Source organism: Prionailurus bengalensis, chromosome B4 (assembly GCF_016509475.1).
Source record: "Prionailurus bengalensis isolate Pbe53 chromosome B4, Fcat_Pben_1.1_paternal_pri, whole genome shotgun sequence".
NCBI lineage: Eukaryota > Metazoa > Chordata > Mammalia > Carnivora > Felidae > Prionailurus > Prionailurus bengalensis.
Window position 1 is genome coordinate 86,273,253 of NC_057358.1, and position 8,475 is coordinate 86,281,727.

At 41.1% G+C, this 8,475-nt stretch overlaps 1 pseudogene; it reads right to left on the reverse strand.

Moving 5' to 3' along the window:
* Window positions 1–517: 517 nt before the first annotated feature.
* On the reverse strand, window positions 518–8,222 carry LOC122473648 (annotated as a pseudogene).
* Between the last annotated feature and the right edge of the window lie 253 nt (window positions 8,223–8,475).

The following is an 8,475-nucleotide window of genomic DNA, read 5'->3' on the forward strand; positions in this document are numbered from 1 at the left end:
CAAAAATAAAATATGATTTTCTTCACAAATCAAGTTATTTTTTTTTAACTGGAAACAAATTTTTATTACCCAAGTATTGTCACATAATTGAATATTTCTCTACCTTGCACACAACTGTTATTCTCCACAGAAAGGCTGTTTCTTAACTTCTCATGTGATGGCAAGTGTTAAAATCCTGATTTTAACAGAAGAGTTAAGTGTAGTAAAAAATGCCTCAGCAATTTCAATTGAAAGGGGTACATTGGAACATGGCTTTTTCACTCAGTTATTAGGAATGTATAAATTTCTTTTTATTAAAAATGCAAAATAAATTATTTTTCAGCATGGAAGATGACAGCAGCAAACCTGACTGTCAACTGAAACCAGTAACTCATGGCTATAGAGATTTTCTTCAACATCAGCCAGACATTTCTTCAGTCATTTACTTCAATTGACTTCCCTGAAGTTATTGGTGAGAGGCACTGCCTTGAGCTTTCTCTTTTAGTTCACTAATAGTAGCAATGAACTACTCTAGGAATTAGAACATGCCACCTGCTGTTCCACCCATTCCACCTACTCCAGGATCCTTCCCTTTGAGAATTTCTGTGACGACAATTTCTGCTATAGTTAACAGAGTGGCACTCCAGCAGCATCCACTAAAACAGTTTTTTCAACCACAGTTGGATCCATGATTCATTTTTCCATCATATTCACATCATCTCCAAACATGGTGTCATAACTAACTTCTGAGGAACGTTGAATAATTTTCTCAGTTATCAATGATCCTTCAACACCTATCTTCTTAGCAATGGTCATTGCAGGGATTTTGAGTGTTATTTTAGTAATTTCTATATTGATTTTTGATCTTCATTAGCTGGAGTTATTGAGTCCGAGGCTGGAATGTACCAGAGCGGAGAACAAAAGCCTCCTAGAACTATGCCTTCTTCAACAGCAGCTCATAGCATTAAGGACATCTGTAACTTTCTTTTCATTCGTTTCAACACCATCTGTCCCACCAACTGTAGCATAGCCACTACATCTGAGAATTTTGCCAGATGGTCATTTCGTTTTTCCTTTTCATATATACTAGTTGTGATCTCTAACTGCTTAATGATTTATTGAATACAGCTTTCAATTTGAGCCTTCCCACCTTTTCCTTTCACGAGCATAGCATCATCTTTGATCACAATGACTTCTCCAACTTTTCCTCAGTCCTGAGGCTTAATATCTTTAAGATTTAGTCAATCCTGGGAAAAGAGGAAGATGGCGGCGTACGAGAACGCTGGGCTCACCGCGCGTCCTGCTGATCACTTAGATTCCACCTACACCTGCATAAATAACCCAGAAAACCGCGAGAGGATTAGCAGAACGGAGTCGCCGGAGCCAAGCACAGACGAGAGGCCCACGGAAGAGGGTAGGAAGGGCGGCGAGGAGGTGCGCGCTCCACGGACTGGCGGGAGGGAGCCGGGGCGGAGGGGCGGCTCACCGGCCAAGCAGAGCCGCGAGTCTGGCTTGCAAAAGCAGAGGGGCCGAACGGACTGTGTTCTGACAGCGAGTGCTACTTAGCGTCTGGGAGGTCATAAGTTAAAAGCTCTGCTCAGAAAGTGGGAAGGCTGGAGGACAAGGGGAGGGAGAGCTGCTGAGCCCCCGGACGACAGAGCTCAGTTTGGCGGGGAACAAAGGCGCTCGCCAGCGCCATCTCCCCAGCCCATCCCCCAGCCAAAATCCCAAAGAGAACCAGTTCCTGCCAGGGAAATTGCTCGCTCCTCACAAACACCCACCTCTGTGCTTTTGCGGAGCCAAACCTCCGGCAGCGGATCTGATTCCCTCCTGCTGCCACAGGGCCCCTCCTGAAGTAGATCACCTAAGGAGAAGCAAGCTAAGCCTGCCCCTCCTGCCCCTGTGCACCTTGCCTACCCACCCCAGCTAATACGCCAGATCTCCAGCACCACAAGCCTGGCAGTGTGCAAGTAGCCCAGACAGGCCACACCACCCCACAGTGAATCCCGCCCCTAGGAGAGGGGAAGAGAAGGCACACACCAGTCTGACTGTGGCCCCAGCGGTGGGCTGGGGGCAGACATCAGGTCGGACTGCGGCTCCGCCCACCAACTCCAGTTATACACCACAGCACAGGGGAAGTGCCCTGCAGGTCCTCACCACGCCAGGGACTATCCAAAATGACCAAGCAGAAGAATTCCCCTCAGAAGAATCTCCAGGAAATAACAACAGCTAATGAGCTGATCAAAAAGGATTTAACTAATATAACAGAAAGTGAATTTAGAATAATAGTCATAAAATTAATCGCTTGGCTTGAAAACAGTATAGAGGACAGCAGAGAATCTCTTGCTACAGAGATCAAGGCACTAAGGAACAGTCACGAGGAGCTGAAAAACGCTTTAAACGAAATGCATAACAAAATGGAAACCACCACGGCTCGGCTTGAAGAGGCAGAGGAGAGAATAGGTGAACTAGAAGATAAAGTTATGGAAAAAGAGGAAGCTGAGAAAAAGAGAGATAAAAAAATCCAGGAGCATCAGGGGAAAACTAGAGAACTAAGTGATACACTAAAAAGAAATAATATACGCATAATTGGTATCCCAGAGGAGGAAGAGAGAGGGAGAGGTGCTGAAGGGGTACTTGAAGAAATCATAGCTGAGAACTTCCCTGAACTGGGGAAGGAAAAAGGCATTGAAATCCAAGAGGCACAGAGAACTCCCTTCAGACGTAACTTGAATCGATCTTCTGCACGACATATCATAGTGAAACTGGCAAAATACAAGGATAAAGAGAAAATTCTGAAAGCAGCAAGGGGTAAACGTGCCCTCACATATAAAGGGAGACCTATAAGACTCGTGACTGATCTCTCTTTTGAAACTTGGCAGGCCAGAAAGAATTGGCACGAGATTTTCAGGGTGCTAGACAGAAAAAATATGCAGCCAAGAATCCTTTATCCAGCAAGTCTGTCATTTAGAATAGAAGGAGAGATAAAGGTCTTCCCAAACAAACAAAAACTGAAGGAATTTGTCACCACTAAACCAGCCCTACAAGAGATCCTAAGGGGGACCCTGTGAGACAAAGTCCCAGAGACATCACTATAAGCATAAAACATACAGACATCACAATGACTCTAAACCCGTATCTTTCTATAATAACACTGAATGTAAATGGATTAAATGCGCCAACCAAAAGACATAGGGTATCAGAATGGATAAAAAAACAAGACCCATCTATTTGCTGTCTACAAGAGACTCATTTTAGACCTGAGGACACCTTTAGATTGAGAGTGAGGGGATGGAGAACTATTTATCATGCGACTGGAAGCCAAAAGAAAGCTGGAGTAGCCATACTTATATCAGACAAACTAGACTTTAAATTAAAGTCTGTAACAAGAGATGAAGAAGGACATTATATAATAGTTACAGGGTCTATCCACCAGGAAGAGCTAACAATTATAAATGTCTATGCGCCGAATACAGGAGCCCCCAAATATATAAAACAATTACTCATAAACATAAGCAACCTTATTGATAAGAATGTGGTAATTGCAGGGGACTTTAACACCCCACTTACAGAAATGGATAGATCATCTAGACACACGGTCAATAAAGAAACAAGGGCCCTGAATGAGACATTGGATCAGATGGACTTGACAGATATATTTAGAACTCTGCATCCCAAAGCAACAGAATATACTTTCTTCTCGAGTGCACATGGAACATTCTCCAAGATAGATCATATACTGGGTCACAAAACAGCTCTTCATAAGTTTACCAGAATTGAAATTATACCATGCATACTTTCAGACCACAATGCTATGAAGCTTGAAATCAACCACAGGAAAAAGTCTTGAACCCTCCAAAAGCATGGAGGTTAAAGAACACCCTATTAACGAATGAGTGGGTCAACCAGGCAATTAGAGAAGAAATTAAACAATATATGGAAACAAATGAAAATGAAAATACAACAATCCAAACGCTTTGGGACGCAGCGAAGGCAGTCCTGAGAGGAAAATACATTGCAATCCAGGCCTATCTCAAGAAACAAGAAAAATCCCAAATACAAAATCTAACAGCACACCTAAAGGAACTAGAAGCAGAACAGCAAAGGCAGCCTAGACCCAGCAGAAGAAGAGAAATAATAAAGATCAGAGCAGAAATAAACAATATAGAATCTAAAAAAACTGTAGAGCAGATCAAGAAACCAAGAGTTGGTTTTTTGAAAAAATAAACAAAATTGACAAACCTCTAGCCAGGCTTCTCAAAAAGAAAAGGGAGATGACCCAAATAGATAAAATCATGAATGAAAATGGAATGATTACAACCGATCCCTCAGAGATACAAACAATTATCAGGGAATACTATGAAAAATTATATGCCAACAAACTGGAAAACCTGGAAGAAATGGACAAATTCCTGGACACCCACACTCTTCCAAAACTCAATCAGGAGGAAATAGAAAGCTTGAACAGACCCATAACCAGTGAAGAAATTGAATCGGTTATCAAAAATCTCCCAACAAATAAGAGTCCAGGACCAGATGGCTTCCCAGGGGAGTTCTACCAGACGTTTAAAGCAGAGATAATACCTATCCTTCTCAAGCTATTCCAAGAAATAGAAAGGGAAGGAAAACTTCCAGACTCATTCTATGAAGCCAGTATTACTTCGATTCCTAAACCAGACAGAGACCCAGTAAAAAAAGAGAACTACCGGCCAATATCCCTGATGAATGTGGATGCAAAAATTCTCAATAAGATACTAGCAAATCGAATTCAATGGCATATAAAAAGAATTATTCACCATGATCAAGTGAGATTCATTCCTGGGATGCAGGGCTGGTTCAACATTCGCAAATCAATCAACGTGATACATCACATTAACAAAAAAAAGAGAAGAACCATATGATCCTGTCAATCGATGCAGAAAAGGCCTTTGACAAAATCCAGCACCCTTTCTTAATAAAAACCCTTGAGAAAGTCGGGATAGAAGGAACATACTTAAAGATCATAAAAGCCATTTATGAAAGGCCCACAGCTAACATCATCCTCAACGGGGAAAAACTGAGAGCTTTTTCCCTGAGATCAGGAACACGACAGGGATGCCCACTCTCACCGCTGTTGTTTAACATAGTGCTGGAAGTTCTAGCATCAGCAATCAGACAACAAAAGGAAATCAAAGGCATCAAAATTGGCAAAGATGAAGTCAAGCTTTCGCTTTTTGCAGATGACATGATACTATACATGGAAAATCCGATAGACTCCACCAAAAGTCTGCTGGAACTGATACATGAATTCAGCAAAGTTGCAGGATACAAAATCAATGTACAGAAATCAGTTGCATTCTTATACACTAACAATGAAGCAACAGAAAGACAAATAAAGAAACTGATCCCATTCACAATTGCACCAAGAAGCATAAAATACCTAGGAATAAATCTAACCAAAGATGTAAAGGATCTGTATGCTGAAAACTATAGAAAGCTTATGAAGATAATTGAAGAAGATTTAAAGAAATGGAAAGACATTCCCTGCTCATGGATTGGAAGAATAAATATTGTCAAAATGTCAATACTACCCAAAGCTATCTACACATTCAATGCAATCCCAATCAAAATTGCACCAGCATTCTTCTCGAAACTAGAACAAGCCATCCTAAAATTCATATGGAACCACAAAAGGCCCGAATAGCCAAAGTAATTTTGAAGAAGAAGACCAAAGCAGGAGGCATCACAATCCCAGACTTTAGCCTCTACTACAAAGCTGTCATCATCAAGACAGCATGGTATTGGCACAAAAACAGACACATAGACCAATGGAATAGAATAGAAACCCCAGAACTAGACCCACAAACGTATGGCCAACTCATCTTTGACAAAGCAGGAAAGAACATCCAATGGAAAAAAGACAGTCTCTTTAACAAATGGTGCTGGGAGAACTGGACAGCAACATGCAGAAGGTTGAAACTAGACCACTTTCTCACACCATTCACGAAAATAAACTCAAAATGGATAAAGGACCTGAATGTGAGACAGAAAACCATCAAAACCTTAGAGGAGAAAGCAGGAAAAGACCTCTCTGACCTCAGCCGTAGCAATCTCTTACTCGACACATCCCCAAAGGCAAGGGAATTAAAAGCAAAAGTGAATTACTGGGACCTTATGAAGATAAAAAGCTTCTGCACAGCAAAGGGAACAACCAACAAAACTAAAAGGCAACCAACGGAAAGGGAAAAGATATTTGCAAATGACATATCGGACAAAGGGCTAGTATCCAAAATCTATAAAGAGCTCAGCAAACTCCACACCCAAAAAACAAATAACGCAGTGAAGAAATGGGCAGAAAACATGAATAGACACTTCTCTAAAGAAGACATCCGGATGGCCAACAGGCACATGAAAAGATGTTCAGCGTCGCTCCTTATCAGGGAAATACAAATCAAAACCACACTCAGGTATCACCTCACGCCAGTCAGAGTGGCCAAAATGAACAAATCAGGAGACTATAGATGCTGGAGAGGATGTGGAGAAAAGGGAACCCTCTTGCACTGTTGGTGGGAATGCAAACTGGTGCAGCCACTCTGGAAAGCAGTGTGGAGGTTCCTCAGAAAATTAAAAATAGACCTACCCTATGACCCAGCAATAGCACTGCTAGGAATTTATCCAAGGGATACAGGAGTACTGATGCATAGGGGCACTTGTACCCCAATGTTCATAGCAGCACTCTCAACAATAGCCAAATTATGGAAAGAGCCTAAATGTCCATCAACTGATGAATGGATAAAGAAATTGTGGTTTATATACACAATGGAGTACTACGTGGCAATGAGAAAAAATGAAATATGGCCTTTTGTAGCAACGTGGATGGAACTGGAGACTGTGATGCTAAGTGAAATAAGACATACAGAGAAAGACAGATACCATATGGTTTCACTCTTATGTGGATCCTGAGAAACCTAACAGGAACCCATGGGGGAGGGGAAGAAAAAAAAAAAGAGTTAGAGTGGGAGAGAGCCAAAGCATAAGAGACTGTTAAAAACTGAGAACAAACTGAGGGTTGATGGGGGGTGGGAGGGAGGAGAGGGCGGGTGATGGGTATTGAGGAGGGCACCTTTTGGGATGAGCACTGGGTGTTGTATGGAAACCAATTTGACAATAAATTTCATATAAAAAAATAAACTACTTGACTAGTTTTGATTAAAAAAAAAAAAAAAAAAGATTTAGTCAATCCTTCTCCAAACATAGTACTACCAGTAGCAGTAGCCATGTCTTTAATCTGGTTCTACTGTCACCCAAACCAAGAGCTTTGACCATTACACTCTGGAGACCAACTTTTAGCCTATTCAGAACTGATGTACTTAGACCTTCTCTATCAATATCTTTAGTGATTATGACCAAGGGCTTCTGGTGAGCATGGCCATTTCAGAAGCAGATAAAATTTACTGGATTCTAGAAATGTTCTATTCACTCAACAGAACATAGGCATCTTGGAATTCACATTTCTGATCTTTTGATGTATTCATAAAGTATGGAGAAATATAACCTCATGCCTTCAATAATCTCTACTCCACCATTTAGTACTTTCTCATCCTTTAATCTGGTAACACCCTTTCTTCTAGCCTTCTTCATGCATCAGAAATGATGTTATCAATTTCTTTGTCTCTGTTTTCAGGAATCATTGGAAATTGAACAATTTCTTCCGGGGTCATCACAAGTTTAGACTGCTTCTTAAATTCAGCAATTACCACATCAAGAGATAACATCACACCTCTGTTTATTTACCCTAGATTGGCATCTTTGCTAACCTTCCAGAAGCTTTCCTTGGCAACCCAGCGTGTCAGTACACCAGCAGTAGTCATGCCAGCCCCAGCCTCTTCATTTGCATTACTGGCAACATCTCAAACAAGTTTAGCACCAATATTTTTTATATTTAGCCTTTAAGTCAATGGATTTTGCGATGGTCACACCATCTTTTGCTGTTTGGGGACTTCCCCAGCTCTCTTCAATAATAGCTCATTATTTTACCTTTGGCTCACAGAAACAGCTGTAGCATGGGATAAAAGCTATACACTTTGAAGCATTATGAGTCGGGAACCTGCACCAAATTTTACATCCTTAGAATAAGCTGGAGTGAGATAAGGAGCTAGTGCCCTGGACTCTTGCCTTATCTGGCAAAGGTCTGCAGGTAATCAAAGTATTTCTGTGGTGTGCAAGCTGAGCTCAGGCCCTTTGTGGAGAGGGAGAAACTGCATTTTTTTGCTTTGTTATTCATTTAATCCTGAGCTATCCTGATTTAAATTTGAACACACTTAAAGAGAAGGCCGAGATGAGTAAAATTCATCTCCTATTTATATTATAAACATTATTTCATGCCCTTAGAGTAGATCCATTTGAACACAATTTTCTATTGAGTAAAATAGGGTCAACGTTTACAGTTGCAAATTAAGAACTGATGAAGCCTATAGATAAAATGTGCAAGTTATACTTTAGGCATTATTCCTGACT